Source organism: Protopterus annectens, chromosome 11.part0 (assembly GCF_019279795.1).
Source record: "Protopterus annectens isolate FY-2018-M chromosome 11.part0, PAN1.0, whole genome shotgun sequence".
Taxonomy (NCBI): Eukaryota; Metazoa; Chordata; order Ceratodontiformes; family Protopteridae; genus Protopterus; species Protopterus annectens.
The window spans coordinates 1,028,373,491-1,028,395,613 of NC_056745.1; positions in this window are offsets into that span (position 1 = coordinate 1,028,373,491).

The following is a 22,123-nucleotide window of genomic DNA, read 5'->3' on the forward strand; positions in this document are numbered from 1 at the left end:
TATGCCTCACTCCTACCAGATGTTCCAGAACAGACAGCTCACACTCACAGATTGCCATGCCATGGTCAAGGATTTCGACCATGTCACCCAATCGCCTGTCCACAACATCAGCAATCTGCTGTTGAGCATTTGCCAATGCCTGGATGTTGTCATTTATGGTACAGATAGCAGCCCTCTGCAGCCTCTGCCCATCTCTGTTCTGCCATTCAGCACGTGCCTGTGCCACCATTACAGTCTGGAACATGCATCTGGTGATACCAGCTGCTGCACTCTGTCCTGCAGGTGCATATCTGCCAGAGGTCCTCCTACGAGCAGCACCAGCCACATGCCTGTGTGGCACATCTGCAGTCATTACACTGACACCATGGTATGGAGACACACCTTCTGTAGCCATCACACATTCCTGTTCCACACTAACAGACACTGACTGTCCTTCCTCTATGGCCACTGGTGATGCGGTATGTGTTGGCAGCAGAACTGTGTACGGGGAAGAGGGGGACATAGCTGGGATGGCAACCATTGGCAGAGATTCAGCCCCTGACAACCCTGCCTGTACCTCATGCAATTGTTCATCACTGCTAGTATCTGTGGGGACACTAACATCAGATGGACCGCAGGAGGGTAACGCACCTACATCACCTGTGAATGCAAAGAAAGTCTCTAAATTACAATAGACAGAAATGCAGACACACACACAGACACACACAGCCACACCATGCATGCGATTTGACAGAAGGCATGCAGCATGCCTGTGATACAGCAGACGGCATGCAGCTCAGACATTAATAGTGTTAGTTAGCATACCTCCCTGGGGTGCACACTACAGCAAGCAGGTGTCATATCAGTAGCCATGCAGTTCACACAATCATGGTAGTATGCATGCATCCCCGTGATACACCATGTGGACCAGAACAGGGTAACAGTACACATGGCCGACTTGACCTTGACATGTAATCTGCTGACGTGTGCATTAACACACATGTCTGACACAATGATGTCCTGACACATGTACAGATCCATAATGGGCATCACATTGCGGTGTTGTCTGTATGCCCTACAGATAGAATGCATGTTTAGCAAATGTGCATGAGCATGGAAGGGTAGTGTGAGCTGTCTACATTGCTATACAGTGTGAAGTACAGACACTGTGCCATTACATGGCATCATGAAGCATCTATATTGCTATACAGTGCATAATATGTACACATTGCATAGCCATAACTGCATGCCTACCCATGACATAACTGTGGATTGTGACCCACGATGCTGAGGTGTATACACACCAAACCATGCTGTGTCATGTGACAGGTCACTGGAGGACCTACAGTTGACACCCCTGCACAACTATTACAGAGGCTTAGCTGCCTGGCAACCATGTCCACACATAGCAGACTTGTCAATTCACCATGTCCCACATGACATTGATGTACCACACACATGAGGTGCACAGCTAATGATGATGTCCTACAGCAGCAAGAGAAATGTACAGTATCTGTGGCCTGATGTGGTGTCAATGTCTGTGGAAGCTGTACAGGTGACTACTGTCATGATATGACAGTCGTGATGTTCAACACATCATATATGGTAGACTTCAGTGACACCTCCACTAGCTGTGCACAGGCTTTTAGGATGTCCAGTGTACCACATCAACTGTATAATCAGTGACCTAAGGCTATAATTGGACCATGTGTGGACAATGTGCAACAGGGTGTATACACATCGCATCTACTGTGTGGCTACATCTCTCTGGCCATCCCCCATGGCCATGTGTGCACATGTGTTGGCCAAATGTGTGTGATGGCCATCTATCTCATATGTCTGTGTTGTCCCATATGACATACACCCATAGATGTCAGATATGTCACCATCCACAGGGCTATGCAGACAACGGGTTGTATGTTTGGTATGTGGGGTATGGGTTATGGGATAGTGTGACAATATTGCAGCCAGAACACTACGTGTCTGGGACATGTCAGATGGCACTTCACAATGTGTGCACCCATTGCAGGGGCATATAACACAATGGTGACTCCTGTGGGCTGCCCATATCACAGCTCACTGTGTGGTACTGTTTGCGTACCACAACTGTTGTTCCAATGTATAGTACATATGCCTACATTGTACAACACCAAAATAAACTCGAAATGTCCACAAGCGATGGAAACCAAAAACAGTAATAATAAAATGTCAAGTCTTTATTTTACCACCACGAAGCAAAATCCACAATGAAATCAAGCGCTTTCACTCTGTTGATACCGAGCTTTCTCAAGATAAAAGCCTAGGTGCAGTGCCATCAATAAATAGGTATTAATAAGTCATCTGACTCGTTCATTAACATAATTAATAGGAACTCATTGTACTAGATACAGAAATGTTACTAAAAATTGTATTTAAAAAAGCCACTGCTCCTGAAGGAGACATAATAATTATTCATAGAAATTAATATGATTGTATATTAATAAACATCACCATCGCTTACAGTCCTTATTATATAAAACTAATAAAAACCTTTTATACAAAATTAACTCAAGTGCATAAATGTCCATTTTGTGGGCTAAAATACCTAACAACACTTCAAACCCCTCCTAACTCTTTAAAGTGCACAAGAATAAAAATGTCTATTCAAATTGGACAAATCTTGCTAATCAAGGTACCATGGTAAAAAAAAAAAAAAAAATGTTAAAAATACTTTTGAAAAAAAAAATAGATATATAAAAGATATAATATTTACCACATCCTATTAAAAACAGTTGTGAATTCAGTAATGACAGTAAAAAGTAAACTGTGTAAGCCTTCATGAACAGTTGCCTAAAGGTTACTCATAGTTGGGCCATCCTCAGCTTCAAAACACTACTAATATTGATATTTTCATTAAGACCTGGGGGTTTACCAGCATCTAATCTGAGCTGCCAGAGGAGCTCTTTATACTCCAACCTGGTCTCCCAGTCCCCACCCCTAGCATCTGGTACCACTTCTTCCAAAACCATAAATTTAAGTTCCATGTTGGGACAAAGGTTAGAATGTTTATAAAAAGCACTAGTCTCTTTACTTTTAGAGACATCATATAAGTGCTCATAAATCCTCCTTCTCAGGGGCCTTTCCATTTTCCCTATATAAAAACTAAAACAACATGTGCATAAACCTAAATAAAGTACGCCTTTCGTTCCACAATTCAAATAATGATCAGTGTGAAAAAGGAACTTCCTAGATGGAATATAAAGTGTACTGTCATTGATAATGGCAGTACATTGCTTACGAGCCCCACATTTATAAGTACCCAAGCTGGAATTTCTTGATGACGATGTCTTAGAAAATTGTTTCCTCTCAAACAATTCCTTTAGATTAACATCCCTCCTTCTAACAAATCTAGGATGTTCTTGAAGTAAATTTTTCAGTTCATCATGGAGAGTGAGGACTAACCAATGCCTTGAGACCACATCTTCGATTTCAGAAGAACTGTTAGAATAGGTGTAAATAAAATTATTGTGAAACTCAACTTGGTAATCCTTTCCATCCCCTTTGACCAAAGTAACACCACTCCCTAACAGCGGGGGATATTTAGATTCCCTGTTCTCTATAACTTCTTGGGCCAAGGTGTTAACTAATAGAGTAGGATAGCCCCTTTCAGAAAACAACATTTTCAAAAAGTTTACTTCCTCCAAAAAATAATCAAGGGCACTGGACATCCTAGATGCCTGAATAAATTGCCCTTTGACAATACCTTTCTTTTGATGGAAAGGATGCCCACTTTCAAAGTGTAAATATGAATTGGAGAATGTGGCCTTCCTGTAAAGTTTAGACAGAAACTTCTGGTTAGTGTAGGCTTTGGAAAGGGTAACGTCAAGGTAATTCAACTCATCATGACTAACATTGTAAGTAAAAGACAAAAAATGGGTGGTGGAATTAATGTAATTAATAAAATCATAAAAATTCTCAACTGTTCCATTCCATAATAGACAAATGTCATTAAGGTACCTCCTGTAGTGTGTTATATATTGAACCCAACTGGTTGAAAAAATAAAGGTCTGCTAACATCTGTGCAGCACAACATTTGCATAAAGAGAGGCACAGGAAGCACCCATTGCTACCCCTTTCTTCTTTCTATAAAGTTCTCCATTAAAGTAAATGAAATTATTTTCCAACACAATTTCCATGAACTCCACTAACAAATTAGTGACCCTATTACCAAGACCAGCCTCTGTAACTAATACTTCATTAAACCATTCTAAGCCTGTGGAGTGGGGAATACTAGAAAACAACTCCACTATATCAATGGTGATCATCAAAAGATCAGGTTGAAAAAAATGGGCTCAATACCTTTAAGGAAGTCCCATGAGTCTTTACATACATGTTGCAGAGAAGAAACAAATTTCTTCACAATATAGTCAATAAATTTACCTAGGGGTTCAGTTATACCTCCTGCACCGGAAACAATAGGCCTGAACTTAAGTGGATCTAAACCCATATGTGTTTTGGGGATCCCAAAAATAACTGGGGTCCTGGGTTTGTCCACGTGTAAATAGTTGAATAGTCACTCATTAATGGCCCCTTGTAGCAAGTGATCAGTCAATAAAAAATTAATCTTGGAATAAGCAAGATTCATCTCATTCCTAGAAACCAAATCATATTGTTCTGTGTCTTGCAACATATTAAAGAGGTGGGTGTCATAATCAGTGGTGTACATTAAAACCACTCCACCCCTCTTGTCAGGTTTCATTATTTTATTTATTTATTTATTTAAATTTGTTGACCGGGAGTGTCTGACTGGACGTGGGTCCATTTTCAGCGGAGGCCCGGGGAGAAAAGCTCCACAGTAAAATAAACAGACAATAGTTACATTGGATTACATAGCGATTAACAATTTAACATAGAAATTACTTACAACATATTTACAGATGAAGAACATAGTACATCAGTAGACAACTAGAATTTTTATCTGTGAAGTACATAACAGGCATTAACAAATGTAACAATGAGAAGTTCCTGCTGTAAGTACTAGGCTTATGAGCATCTGAGCTTGCTATCATCAAGGTAGTTAGTGGAGGTGAAAGAAAGGTAGTAGTTGGATGGGGTGGATGATATTAGAGCGGGAATTGCAAGGGCATAGCCAGCATGTTTTTAGGTGCGCTTTTAATAAAGTTTTGAAGTTGGTGCATGATGGCACGGAGGTAATTGTGGGTGGGAGTGAGTTCCATAATTTGGCTATGGCGCAAGAGAATAGTGTTTCACCAGCAGAGTTATTGGCTTTAGTGATCTGCAAGTGATTTTTGTTGCTGGATCTTAGTGGTCTGGTGGTGTGATAGGGTTGGAGTAGATTCTGGAGGGATGGGACATATATTGGATGGTTTACTAGTTTGTGGGCGAGTGAGAGTTGATACCACTGAAGGAGGTGAGGGAGTTCATAACCCTACAACCTTCATTTTTGAGATAATCAATTAACTGAAACTCATTTACACTTAAATTGGAAGGAGGTGAAGGTAATTTCTTGGAATTTAACATCCTAATATCCTTCTCTACAAGTTCCTCAAATATTTTAAGTGAGGGGTGTGTGGGGGATTAAAAATACTGGTTCTCAAAAGTCCCTCCCTGTTATATGGCTGTCCCTTAAAATAAAGTGCAAGATTAAGATGTCTAACAAACAATTTCAGATCTATAAGGGCGTTGGCCAAATTGAAGGAGCATAGAGGTACAAAATGGGAACCTCTGGTAAACCTGTATAGGGGTGACACAGCAGTTTGAACATTATCCATGACTGTATGACAGCCACAGGTTGCACTGTGCATTTTAACACATTCGCCTGTACAATAGCATATAGTATGCACATGTGTGCATACACAGGGTAGCATACTGTAGTATGCAGCATGTGTGTCAACATACCTTGAATATGATGTTTCATTACATAATGTACAGTGACACATGCAACTAAATGGGATATAATAGCCATATGTGCAGTACTGACTTACCAGGCAACTCCAGGCTCATTGGTTGGGAGACACCCACCTCCACGATGGCAGCTAGTATTTGTGGATGCTGTTCTGAGGGTGTCCCCAGACTGGCCAGTAGCTCTTTGGTGTGTGTGTGAGTGCGGGCTGGGTTGGTGGCCCACCACCTGTTCCACCTTGTTCCCTGGCAATTGCAGTGGCATGCTGTTTTGCATGTTGTATCAGGTCTGTGCAGTGTCTGTGCACCTGCTGGTAGGTGGGGTTATGGCCACCCACATCATTCACCCTCCAGCGAAGATCCTGCCACAGGTCATCATGCTGCTGGGCATGCTGTGGCACATGGCTGAACAACACTTCATAGTTCTCATGGAGGTACGGGACGAGGACATCATCCTCCTGGCAGCTGTACAGTGGCAGGCGTGTACAAGGCATTATCTGTAAGACATAATGTTGGTGACAGGTCACAGTATCAGAGATGTACAGCGATACTGCTGCACATACATTTCTAGTAAATCTAGTACATCTGCATAGTTATCTTTGCAAATCATTGTGACACTGACATGGCTGACATGTTTGTGTCAGACACACGTAACACCCATTATGCATTGGATATCATCACCATATATGTGTGTCACCTCATTAGATTGTTCATACTCCATGTGAATGCTGTCTTGATGTGGGCATGTCTGTTTGCCTGCACTGGTGTTCTTACCTATCAGCACATGCCTGGAGGTCTCCATGGTAATGCTGTTGACCTTGATGCTGTATATATGTCACATATCAACACATACACTGTCTTAATGGACTTGAGCAGTGACAATGCACACATATGCATGGACACCTTTACATGCATGTGTTTTGCCATATACATCTACACGGCACTGTACAGCTGTTCAGCATCCTGTGTTACACATGTGATAGACATGGGACAATGGCTAGTCGGACGTCATTCGCAGGGATAGTTATCAACTATAGCATGTACGGGCAAGGTTTCCTAGCTGTATCCGACAGCCATGTTGCCACTGCGAGGTGCATCAGTGCCACATTACTGATCCAGACAGTTAATACTATATCTACCATGTGGCCATCACACCATGTATGACAGAGATGACATGTGCAGCTTTGATGGACAGGGTTGCATGGTATGACGGGAGTATGTCACATGTATGGCACAGAGATCTGTCCAGCATGTGGTGATCCTAGTAGTAGGACGGTGGCTGTCCATGACATATGTCTTTCAGATCAGGATATGTACATGTAGCATGTCCAACAACATAGTGTAGCACATGTCTTTATGCAAGGTAGACAGCATGCTGCATAGTGGAAGTGAGGATTGTGAAGGCTGGTATTGCACATCCATGCATGGCCAATACCCCTTAAAGGTGATATGTGATCCAATACTGGTCACCCGAGTGCTGTGTATGCCTGTCCAATGATCTCCATGCTCATGGTTGGCACCCTGTCATGACATGAATACCTCATATGACTACCTAAGTGGCCTGAAGACGTCACCAACTCAGGGAGGTGAACTGCACAGCACCATCCTTTACACAGTGTCCATAATGTTGACCGCAGCCTAGCTGGTAGTTAATGGGTACAGGGATATTCACCTAGCGGTGACAATGCTGATATCATCCATCAGAATGTGCACATATGTCACACACCTCACCCACAAAGCCCATTCTGTATGTTGTTCACAACACTGAGACAGTTATTGCTCATAGGTCATGGCCATTCACATCCTTACATACACAGATTCCTCACATTTGTCTGTGTGGTATGGGCTACAATGAGGGTGGAGTACAACACATTAACCCTGTTTTGCTGTAGCTGGCACTAGTGTGATATGCACATGTCACTCTGGCACCTTTTGTAGTGTTGATTCTGTCAACAGTCCACTGGTAGAACACTCCTGTAACATACAAAGGTATATGTAGTCAAACATCCGTACTGTCATGTACATCTGTACTGCTAACATCTACATTGATAATGATTCATGGACTTGCAGACCATACTCAGCAGGGTTATAGTGCGGTGCCACCAATTATGACTGTCTTCACCACTTGTGGGTTGATATTATCCAACACCCTATCTATATTGTATGTTCATGCTCAGCACTTATTCAGAACTTGTGAGCACTTCATGAGCTACTGATTAATATAGCACCCATTCCACACCATTTCTCACAAGTACACTGTCAGTCCTTATATCTCCAGCTTGCTTACAGTACAACAGCTGTTGTACACACGTAACTCACATATCTTGTGAAACATGGTTGCATATACAGGCATGTCCAACTGTCACATACCAGTGCTATTGCCTGTCTATATGATGAATATGTTGTACATGTGGCAATAGAGCAATTGTCTCATGTACACAGTCAATGCTCACCTCCCAACATACAACACTACAGCCTGTGGGAGATGCACATATGCAGCCCTGCTGGGGGTAATGCTGTCACCAACCCTGACTGCACCTGACAATCATGTGGGGATGTGTAACATTCACAACAAACCCCACTCATACCATAGTCTCACAAGACCTCCACCACCACAGGCCACACATATGAGTACAACTTGTGCAGTACCTCTCCATACTCTGTGTAGGCACCAAAGGCAGCCCCATCACCAAACACAACAACACTAACTTATAGCCCACAGACTCATGTGTGCCCATCACATACAGCCAATAGGGTGTTATAACATACACAACACACCTGTCATAGGTGACTCTGTAGGCGGTCACACCGATGTTCCACTCAGCAGGCTACACAAAGCAATAGTCACTTACATCTTGCTGTCAGGTAACTGGTTCTGCAACATAACCTATGCACCCATGCCACACCTCACCAGGTACAATTTGACTGTCATTCTCCTTGTTAGTGTGACTACCCTGTGATGCAACTTCACAGACTATGTGTGCAGGGACATGCAATAGCTCACCGGTCTTGTAGTCCTGAAGGTATGGGCCAAGCCCTGGGGAGCATTATGCATTCATCCGGACCTGATACCACTGTACAACGACTGACTGTGTCACTTCAACAGTTGCCTATGCTTCTGCTGTCATTCCACAGGGATCTGGTATCTGTCCGCTTTGACTGACATGGTCAACAAAACACGATGCTTTAGCACAGATGACCTGCACCTGTCAGCCCTGGGAGTGCAGATAACATGTAAGGCACTTGCTGATTCTATACTGCCTGTCTTGCACAGTTTTCAATAACATTCACCACCAGAACGGGAACAGGCAAGCCAAACACGGGGTCATGTGACGCAATGCATGACATCTTCATCTCTGACGCATGCAGGCAAGGCACTCCTTATAATGGACCACTTCAATATCTCTGCAGTGACTGGGACCTGCCTCTAGGCTCTGCAGAGCACACCTGCAATGACAGGTTATACACAGACCGTACCTTTCAGTCATGTAACCTGGACCGGCACACCCACGGCTGAGGTGTTCCCATATTCCACTATATTGTACACACATCCTGGCTATTTACTTAGCACAATGCATCAGAGGTGCTCCACGTGCAACTAACTGTGGCCAGAACTGCTATACACATTGTAACAAGCTATGGATTCACCAGCATACCCCACAGTTACCAGACCTCATTTCTTGGTGTACTGGACAGTAGGGCTCAGACAGGTACTACTGATGTGAGACTGACACTACCCCACACTTAACTGGGATAGCCACTCATGTACTGACACATTAGGCCTATGCTGTCCGGGATTCATAACCTCCACTCGGCTGGATCAACCCATACACACCACCTCCAAGACCAACAATATCCTTGACATGGACACTACCAACATGTGACTGGTGTTCCACACCTGGGGTTATCCCCTCATTGGTGGATTCTGAACATATGCTAATCACCCTTGTTATCCACATCCCAGCACTACACCCTTCATGGCATACACAGTACAAGAGTACTACAACACCTACTACAGATGTCTTATGACAGCAGTAGTTAGCATCATGACACCCATGGAGATGGACAATGCACAAACAAATGCTGAAACATACCCTAGTGCACTTCATTAGCACTTACATGACTGCATGGATCATGCTATTCCACACAGAGCCATGATGGTACCCACCAGATAACGGACGCCACTCTGGGGGTCCAGTTCCATGGACATAATTTACAACAACAGGTGGAGACTGTTGCAAAGTGGAGTACAATCCCATGGGTGGGGTAGCTCACTGGTCAGCCTCAGTAGGGCTACAGGATCCCTCATCACATGCTCCGACACTAGCTACATAAACATTACTGCGACACATTCCAGGGTGTACCACAAGGCATTATGGAGGTGTGTCAGTAGTCAATGGCAATACCCACATCTGCTCTGACATACAACAGTTACTCAGGAACATTACAGAACCAGGTGATGTTGGCAACATGCTGGTAGATGGGTTCACTGCTAGCATTACACCCTCTCACTCCCTACAGGGCCACAATCCATGCAGGAACATTGCGGTGTCCCTGCAGTCACACCTACACAATACTAACCTGCACTCTATATGGCCTGGAACACTGGCCCCATGTGACCGTCCAACATCCGAGGCTGTGATTTACACAAACCTCTGAATGACATGTCTCCCCACTTGGCCACCATATTCAGTAATAGCCTTGTATCAGACATTGTAACCCCTGAATGGCACACAGCAACAGTTATCACACTCCACACAGGTGGTGCCACAATGCACAAGGGGGACTATTGCCCTACACACCTGACTGGAATGTTCTGCAAGGCTATGGGGCACATCATCATGGAAGTCATTCACAGAGACATTGGTGGGCTTCGGTCCTTTGCTGCCACCCAGGTTGGACTTGTTAGGGCCATAGCATGTCTCCTACACCTGGTGGACTCCTTTCTTACAGTTATCAGGGTAGTTGATGATGGTAAGGGGCTCCACACAGCCTACATTGTCCTCTCATTGCCTTTCAGCACCGTTCTCCATTCTGGTATTGACAACATACACATCCACCTGCACATCGACCCCTATGTCTCAGGATGTTATGCAAAGTGGCTCATGAACAGGACACACACAATGAGGACAGCATACCATAGTACCTACTATATTTCAGTTACAGTTGGCATACCACAGTCCTCAGTCATAGGGCCCCTCATGTTCAGTATATGCTTCCCGGAGGTACAGGCGAGCACAGAGGGACTTTCCCTGCCTAGCTTTACAGACAACTGCATACAAAGTGCCATGATTGATCCACCAGCTGATACTGACTCCCTCCATAAGGGTGTCACTGTGACGGATACCTGATATCAATATCATGGCCTTAAGCTGCATGACACAAGGTGCATGAACATCACCTTTGCATTACACCATTCACTCACTGACTATCACATAGGTGGTAGTCCCCTACATACATGTCACATTGCATGTGATCGTAGTACACACGTATGTCGCACCCACTGCTGTGATACCCATATTGCCACTGTGGCGTGGATATCCTTCTACGTGGCCACACTTATCTGTACTGGGTTTGTAGCTGGAACATATGCACCCATTGTACCTCTGAACTCCAGATGTATACACACATTCAAGGGTACAACACCCCATTTAGGGTGTACCTTACACAACAGCTACGGCTTTACATACCACAACATTAACACGCTATGACGTTTATTGAGCTCTGACGGTTGAAGTATGTGGCAGAACTACGGACACCATGTCTGTGCACATTTGCATACTACATACTCAGGGGTGACCTCTGATGAACAGACAGGGCCCATGTCCAGAACAATATTAATGGATATACTCCACATAAGCGACATAAGCAAAAGCCACTGTGAGCAACATGCTCATGGATATGTGCACACATGCAATGATGAGTGGGATGTGCTTGAGGGTTATATTCCCAAACCGGACACTCACCATGCTTTGGAACATGATTCCTATGTACATCACACAGGGACACTCAGTAGCACTGTTCATGTGATACCTCATTTGGTGGATGGGAGACACATGCACGCCAGGGATCACTACAGTGGCTGTACTGTGCAGAGGTGCATGTAACACATGGCTCTGCTGTTCACAGACAGGACACTACCCTAGAGAGGTGCCGCTCGTGTGAACACTGTAGTTGTGTTTACACACAGACTTGCCAGACTGCATAGTACCCCACTATGAACCTGTGAAGCTATTACATGTCCTTTGTGCATAGTTAATTGAGTAGCCCTTCCATTTAGATTAGCTATCATGCTATTACAGTGTCCCGTGTACATGCCAATAGATGATATCTTTGGTATGCATGATATGCCTGTTATGCTGTGTAGCATATCTGACATATCTACCTACAATACTGTACATTACACATATTTTACATAGTATCCCATAATGCAAAGCATACTTGCACAGTGGGACCACCTTAGACATGTCATTATCGTTATATGCCCATACACATGCCTACTGTGACAGTATAGCAACATATACTATCCCCTGTTATGGCACGTACTTGTTGGACATACCCTACCACTGATGGCGTGTGGTATGGAATTGTTCTGTTTAAAGCCCTCATGTAGCATCCCTTGTGGTGTCTGTGATGTTTACCTTGTGGCCCACTGCAGGACACACAATTTCTACAAGTGTTACTATGCTCAGCAAGACATCACTACATAAATACCTTTTCCCACTTTATGCATTGCGGACACTTTTAATTAATACAAAACAGGTTATACATACACTAACATAATTAATACAAAACAGGCTATACATACACATACATACCGAGTGTTCTACATACCCTGTTATCATTGTGGACATTTGTAACTATCTCTCTTACACTGTTTAAACAGTTCTATGGTATTAGCATACGGTTTGAATGTCTGGCAAGTCATCCTTATATACGTTGATACCTGTAACATGTGGTTTCCTGCCGCCAATTGGTGTTCCTGATTGACTTATTACTTGCACATCAGCTGTGCAGCCACTCCATTTGCCAATTACGTGGCAACAGTGGGGTATAATTGAATTCTCCACTTGGGCGTTGCCCATTTGCCCTACCTTCGGGAAGACGGCCTGTATTGTGTTTTGTTGTGTGTAATTGCAAGTCCTATGTGTAGAGACACGTATAGTTTGGATTCATGTCCCCCGTGGATTGTGTGTGATGGCTAGAGTATGTGGTTCTACATGTGAGTGTACCTGTCATCCCAACCGTCTGATTAGGGACTATTGCAAACAAAACCTGTAACATTGCTGTTTGTTCCATTATGCAATGGCTACGATTTCACATGGCGCCTTTAAATGTGTCTCTCACAAGGTATGTTAACGCTTTTGCAGATGTAATTGACTGACTGGATGTTTGTGTTGTAATTACAGTCTGTAATGCTATAGTTTCTAGTGTGGGGGATGTAGGTGGGTGTACGTAGCATACACAGGTTTGTGGGGCTTGCATTTCTACATATTCCATATATGTGTGTGGGCTTCTTCCCTAACTAAAGAGCTATCAGTTAGTAGACTTTTGTTACGGGATTATACATTGGGCCGTTGTTAATTGGTTTCTATATAGTATGCAGGTGAGGTTGATACTTCCACCTCTGGAATTACAGCGATATGTAAAGGGATGTTTTTAAATGACAGCTGTCCCATGTATTTCTGTCCCAGATATTTGCAGTCATTGTAGTTGTGTTGGTAACTGAACCTCTTTGGCATGAGTTCCCACCTTTTCAAATGGCCATTGTAGGACACTTGCAGGACACACATCGGTGTTTACAGGCCGACACATACCCATGGTCAGTACACAGGATAGCACATACTTTTATCCTCAATACATACTTATTGTTGTGGGACTTTGGCTACTTATCGTATTGCATGTAACATTTACATTTCTTACATACAGGCATAACTATTTAATGCAAGTATTACATAATATATGGGGCATAATAATGTCCTACAATCTCAGACAGTTGCCTTTTGTAATGTTTTATGTCAGGACACAACTGCCCAGGGAGGGGCTGTCCCTCTTAATGTGGGACAGGTGGTAACCATATGCCTACGGCTAGCTATACCCACAACTACCATAATGATCTACCTCCGAGTTGGCACTAACAGACACACAATGCAGACACACACACACACATTACAGTCACACAGAAATGCACACGACACCCTCAACACACACATAGACAGACTACGGCAATCACAAATACAGCTGACCGCAACACCGGCAGTGGTAACTAAATATCCCTTCATATCGTGATAATATTACTCGTGGTTCTAGAGTTCTGGTACTGTGTTCTTTTGGTCTTTCAGCCTCGTGGTTACGCTTGTCGGTATGTGACACATTCCATAGTTGGCAGTATCCTATTTATTTGTACCTCCAAGGTTTTATGAATGTCGTTGACCTATCTATATATTTGCAGATATCGGTGAATCCGTATATATCAGCATATATCTCTATCACCCATTCTATCTGTATTATATATATATATATATATGTACATATATATATATATATATATATATATATATATATATATATATATATATATATATATATATATATATATATATATATATATATATATATATATATATATATATATATATATATATATATATATATATATATATATATATATATATATATATATATATATATATATATACATCTGACAGGGAAAGTGACAGGCAAACTACACCTTTCATTGTGTACTTGGTGTATACTGTTTCCTGGACTCCACACGTTTGTGTCTGAACCTGTCATATTACACACCTGCCGTAGGTACATCTTGGCTACCATAGTGTTAGGTGATTGTATACATGATTGCGTGTTCTACTCCTGGCAGTGGTCGTTTTACCCTTCAGAGCAGGCGCTATTAGTACAGGGGTGAATAATGCTGGTTTCACCTGTTCTGGACATCATTGACCGTGATCTGCGCGATATTCAGAGAAGCTTAGCTCTGTTTCGCGCATATCCGTATAGTCATATTTAAACGATGCTTACCAGCATTGGGCAATGCATATTCCCGCTAACGTGTGCTAAACATGATCTGATGACCTGCATCTGACAAGCATTATTAATGCCTTCGGGATTACGTTACATCCCTTGCAGGACATGGGACCGGGAACATGCATGATGGTCACTGCATTTACCACTTGCCCATCTGGGATTTGTACACATGTTATGGCGTTTTGTATGTGGAGTATACTACGGCTGTTACTCCATACTGCACTCGCATGGGTAACTCAGTTAGTTTACATATGGATGAGTCCAATTAATGATATGTCCATGTGATGTTTACTGGATGTGCTCCAGCATTGGGTATGTATATCACAGTGAGCCACATATGATAATGTGCTATACCTTCAAATGACCATAGGTGGAGCATGCTGGGGGGATGAATACCTGTCATGGGTACACCCCATGCCTTGACACAACATCCATGATTACATTATGTGGAGCCCCTCATTAATGCAGCAGGGAATCTGTGCAGAGTGTGTGTAGAACAGTGCTTACACACATGTGATCCCGCAATTGCCTCTGCTCCACTGAGCGACAGTTGGTTACTCGATGTTGTAGCGACAGCAGACACTGTTTGCCTCATTTGGTGTATGGCCTCTGACAATCGGGCGTGTACCTACCGATGTACCTAGAAACCTATACACACAGCACCAACATATGCTGATAGGCGCATGTACTGTTCAGGTGTTGACATTCCTTGTTTCAATAGCTGTTGTGTGTACAACATTTGAGGGCTGCCTATGTAGGATTCACACAGTGGGCCACCTATACATTACAATTTACAGGTGGTCGTGTGTGTGTGCCATCCATTTTACTGTGTGTGCAGGTGGAGAGGTGTGTTAGTCCGTAGGGGCCTACACTGTCAAAGTATGTGCTATACATTCCCTCTTTGCCAAGGCGTATGTATATTGGGCACACCTCCGTCTGCCTACTGGGGCTGGCACAGGGTGTTCGTGGTCTGAATCCCTCTGTGCCTGTGATGGCCTTGGCAATTGTGGTGGGCTATGAGGGCCTTCACCATTTTGTCCCTGCTGCAGCTGTTTCCGCAGGATCATGTTATGTATCATGGCACATACTATGAAGATGTGGGCACACATGTCTGGATAGTACTGCAAGGCTCCACCAGATGTGTCCAAGCAACAGAATCATGATTTCAGCATCCCGAACACACGCTCTATGATGATTCTGGTTTGTGCGTGTGCCCCATTATGGCGTTCTTGCATGGGTGTGTGTGCATTTTTGATGGGAGTCATCATCCATGGCTCCAGTGCATAGCCAGCATCCCCCACAAGGTGGCCATGTGGGATGTCCCCCCTGACAAATACCTGATACAGCTGTGAGGCATGCCAGATATGGGAGTCATGGTAGCTTCCAGGGCTGCCAGCACACACATCCATGATAATGCCCTGGGCAATGCACATGACCTGGCAGTTGATGGAGTGGAATCCCTTTCGGTTTATGTAGCACCTACCATGCTCACTGGGTGGTGACTTGATATGTATGTGCGTGCAATCTATCACACCCAGTACCTCCGGGTAGTGTGCCACATGGTGGAAGTGACACATATTGCTGGCCAACTCCTCCTGAGTTCGGGGGAAGTATATATGCTCATTGGCATGTAGTAACATGGCATCCAGGAACTGGTGTACTACTCTGGATGCTGATGCCTGTGAGATCCCCATTATATCTCCAGTTGGCCTTTGAAAGGGACCTGTGGCTAGTATTCGCAAGCTTACACATACCTTCGTGTCCACTGGGATGGGTTTCCCTCTGTTGTTTCTGGTTTTCAGGCATGGCTGGCACAGCTCAACTATTTGCTGTAAGATGTCCCTGTCCACCCTGTAATGCTCTAATATCTCCAGATCATGTAGTCCATGGTAGGTTACCCTTGGTCTGAACACTCTTCTCCTCCTCTGGGGCCTGCGGTGGTTGTCGGCATCATCCTCCACAACACCGTCAGTCTCTAACACATAGTGATGAATCACAGCTATGGCAGCTCCCAACATGTACATTTTAAAAGTTCCCTGTGTGTTTACACCTATGGTACAGTGTTTGGGAATACACAGGTGTGTGTAGGGTGCTTTCACACTTTATACTATTGTGCTGTGAACATCAATGATGTGATAGGGTGTGTACGTACGATTGTAGCTACAGGGTATCTTATGTGTTTTACTACAGGAACTACTATTGTGGTGCCTTTGGTGTTGAATTACATTTGGCTGCCATGGATTACCTCTTGCCCTTCCCTTTACATTTCTTCACGTTTCACCTACTTTTTTCTGGCATGCATCCAGCAGCCTGCTTTCATTTGTACTTTCCTAGACCTGGCTTATCTTGTGTAATGTGTTCTGTTGCTGGTCTACTGTAGGTTTGCTTTGCTCTGCTATGACAGTTCTCCTTTTTTTGCAATCCAATTCCTCCCCTCCTTTCTTTGCAACCCAATGCCTCCCCTATCCTGTTTTGCAGGTTTCTGCGAGCAGACTTGTCAGCTGCCGTCAATTGCCCACTGTGAGTTAATAGGTGTTAATTGCTCAGTTGTACTCCAATTACCCTACTGCGGCATTTCCTTCATTTCTTCCCCTGACCTTCCTGTTTGTGCTATTGTTCGCAGTGCATGCATCCGATTACCGGGTTTCGGGCACGTTTTCATCCCCGTACACATGCACTTTCGAGAACCATATGTGCTCTCAGCTAAACGATTCTATACCTACCTCCCCACCCCTGTCCTGCAGCTTTGCTTAGCAATGGCCAGGACAGATTTGCATTGCTCCAATGTGCTTACAGCTACGGTGGCACACCTCTCTGCTGATGTCATGTATACTTCTGAGCCACTCTTCGGTGTTATAGTGCTGCGCCGTATGGTACATCCTTAATCCGGCGGGACGTTTGCGATTCAGTATTACCTGCCTCATTTGCTTGGCATTGACTACTAATTCATAGTTACCACGCCAAACACTGTCACAGACCCTTAGAAACCTTGCAGCATGGTTGTGGTGTACCATGCGTATCATTGCGTATTATGGTGAAATCCTGATTTGTATTACATTCGATTTTATGACATTTGTATATATTTTCTTTGTGTTCCAGTTTGCGCACACATGCCCTGCAGTTGTACTTTGGGTTACTGTGAACATGATATTAAATGTTGTTTTTTAGATGTTGTGCATCTTTTCTTATGCCATTAGCTGTGTATTTAGCCATTGGCATATGTTAACTTTGTAATACATGAGTCTGGGATGCTTCCATAGCTCCGATGTTCTGTTTGAGAAAATGTAAACCGTGTTTTTTGGTTTACATTTCCGTGGGCTTACGCTATGTCTGCACCACTTCATGAATCGCTATATACCTTCATTTGCATGGTGCGGCACTGCACATGGGGTGATTAGCATACCTAAGCCGAGGGCTGCGCAGCTCTGGTGTACGCTGGTAGTGCACATGGGATTGGATCATACCTGAATCACTCGATGGCCATATTTGGCGTTATGCTGCATACGCTACGCCTGTGCCTGGCGCAAGCTTCATGAATCCTGGGGACTATGTTTTTGTATTTGGTGAATATAGTAGCTTCTTCTAAGTCATTAAAGGTTTTCATCTCATTGGCAAAAAGTACTTTTATCTTGGCTAGAAAGGCCAGCTGTGCTTTAATGTTGTTTTGTTTCAACAGTTTTATTATTGGCCAGACATTTTTCCTTTGTTCTAGTATTCTGAAAGAATAATCATTGCCAAACCTTATCAGGCTTTGATTGTATTTTAAGACTGATTTTCTCCAATCAGATTTTAATATTAGTTCCTTGTCCAGAAGTGAAAGAAATGTTATAACTGGATCTAGGTGGAGTATTTGTTGGGTTACAAGCAGGTTTCCTCAATGCTCTATGTGCCCTTTCAATTCCAAATGAAAGCCTCTCTTTCAAGTCTAAAAATTCAGGAATCCAGGTTGTTAAGAATGAAATAATGTCTTCTCTGTCACTGTTTTTAGGCAGACCAAAGATCCTTATGTTGTTTCTCCTTTCCCTGTTTTCTAAGTCATCTATTTTGTTAAGCAGCCATGTATTCTGTTTAAGCAGAAATTCTTTTTGGAATTCTTCCTCTTTGAGTCTCTCTTCAATGTCATTTAGAAAAGTCTCTATATTTGTTACTTTTATATGGTGTTGCTGAAATAGTTCCTTAAGAGTATCAGTCTTTTTTTTGAGAATTTAATTTGAGGTTTTCTAAGACATTTTTAAGCCATCCATCTTCAAAGATAGTTCCTGTAAGGTAGATGTCATCAATTGCAGTTCTTTTTTCAAAGCAGCATCTGGATGAGAATTCCTTGAGTTGTTCATATTCAATGACTCAATATATTTCCAAGTTACTTTACATGAAAATGTTTGTATATCTCTACCAAAATTGATATTTCTGTAGTTTAGTAGTTTATCTATAGATTTCTGATGTTTTAAACTTGAAAATAATAACATTTTCCTATATTATTATACTAGTTTATAGAGCTCTAAAAATTCACTGCTCTCATTTGGCTATCTAGGCTCCACACCCTTGAAGCACCTTTTGATTTAATTACAGTATTTAGTCTTCTTGGATACACACCTGCCATCAATTAAAGAGACTCTGATTAATTCCAAATAAAGTTCAGCTGTCGTAATAAGATTTTCCTGACATTTACTCAGTTGCCTGCTACAGCAAAAGCCATGGTTCACAGAGAGCTCACAAAGCATCAAAGGGCTCTCATTGTTGAAAGGTATCAGTCGGGGAAGGGTACACAATATTTCCACAGCATTGGATATACCATATAACACAGTGAAGACAGTCATGAAAAAGTGGAGAAAATATGGGACAACAGTGACGTTGCAAAGAACTGGATGTCCCTCCGAAACTGATGAAAAGACAAGACAAAAACTATTGAGGGAGGTTGCCAAGAGACATACTCCAACACTGATGGAGTTGCTGGAATTTCTGGCAAGTACTGGTTGTACACTACATGTGACAACAATCTCCCATATTCTATATATGTCTGGACTGTGGGATAGGGTTGCAAGATGGAAGCCTTTTCTTACATAGAAAAGCATCCAGGCCTGGCTAATATTTGCAAAACAAAATCAAGTCTCCCAAAAGCATGTGGGAAAATGTGTTATGATCTGATGAGATCAAGTTTAAACTTTTTGGTCACAATTCCAAAAGGTATGTTTGGCACAAAAACAACACTTCCCATCACCAAAAAGCACTGTCCCCATGGTGAAGCATGGTGGTTGCAGTAGCATGCTTTGGGGTTGCTATTCTTCAGCTGGAACTGGGACTTTAGTCAAGGTGGAGGGAATTATGAACAGTTCCAAATACCAGTCACTTTTGGCCCAAAACCTTCAGGTGTCTGCTAGGAAGCTGAAGATGAAGAGGAATTTCTCCTTTCAGTACCACAATGACCCCAAGCATGCATCCAAATCAACAAAAGAATGGCTTCACCAGAAGAAAATGAAAGTTTTGGAATGGCCCAACCAGTGTCCAGACCTAAATCCAATAAAAATTCTGTTGGGTGACCTGAAGAGGGCTGTGCACAAGAGTTGCCCTCGCAATGTGACAGATCTGGAGTGCTTTTACAAGGAAGAGTGGGCAAATACTGCTAAGTCAAGATGTGGCATGCTGATAGACTCCAACCCAAGAAGACTGAATTCTGTAATTAAATCAAAAGGTCCTTCAGCAAACTATTTGTTATGTGTGTACACCCTTAAACTTAGTATTAGTTTAAAGGTGTGCACAGTTATGCAACTAGCATATTGTACATTTTTTTATTTTTTATATTTTTCCCTTAACAGATTTCTTTGTTTTTCAATTGAATTGTACATTAAAGGTGGGAAAGTTTTGAAATTATTTATTGTGGTCTCAATTTTTTTATATCACATTTTTATATAGCATTTTAACAGGGTTGTGTAAACTTTTTATATCCACTGTACATACATATAAATATTTCAGGCAGGGGCACTGATGCCCTTCTAGCCTGCCAACATACCAAAATACTTGCTTCCATAATAAGTGTCCAGACTGTTCTTAAGATATCTAAGCTAGTACTTGCTTAATGTAATTTGGTCATCTGTTCGATGCACCAGCTGCTCTCTCAGAGAACCAATTAGTACACTTCTCACTTCTATAGAACCTTTTTCTAATTTCTCCAAATCTTTTTGGGTTTCTAATACCATGCTGGGAATGGATCCCATTCCTAAGTTAAGGTACAATTAATGTTCATGAAATTAGTATTGTTTCAATCTTTGATGTCAGCCAAAAGTGCTCTTCGCAGCAACCACAATGTGCCCAGCAATGACTCCTTCCTCAATTCATATGAAGTCACGTGTATTGGTAACATATCCAAGTATGACTGTAAATTCTTTATTATAAGACTGTTGCCCCGACTACTACTGGAACTGTCTGGGTATCCTTCTTCCACATTACCCTCATTACTGCCTCCAAAATATGGTATTTTATGACTTTGTGTCTCTTTGTATGTAAGACATTGTAGTCACTGGCTGTAGCAAATTCAATAATCAATGCTACTTTTGTCTTCTTTTCATGGACTACTATATCTATTTTTCTCACATCTATTTTTGAACTATTGGTAGTGGATAATCCCATGTAATATAAACTTCATCATTTTCTATGATGCTTTGTGGCTCATGTTTCCAATGTTTTTCAGTCATTTCAGTATCATAATGTTTGCACAATCCCCAGTGCAACAGTCTTGCCACATTATTATGCTTTAAAGTATACAAGCCTTCTGCCATTAGTATATCACAACCAGCTACAAGATGTGTGACTGTTTCCAGTTCTGTTTTACAAAACCTACATTTATCCATTTCACCCACATGTTTAATGGACTTTGTAAACCAACATGTACATAGTCTACTACTTTGGGCTGCCAGCATTAACCTTTCATCTTTTGTTTTAAATTCACCTCTCCTTAACCATCCCTGTATTCGATCCTGATCAACATAAGGTTCTTCCAAGTGTTTCCTATACTTGCAGGTATATTTATGTATTTTGTACATTTCTTCCCCTCTCATTTGATCCTTCACCTTGTATTCTTTCTTTTGTTTTTTGGTACATTCAGTTGCTGGCTCATTTTTATCTACTTCTGATTTGATTTCCATTCCTGCTTGACACCGATATGCTTCTGCTTAACTAAGTAGGGAAGTCATCTTAGACTTTTTCT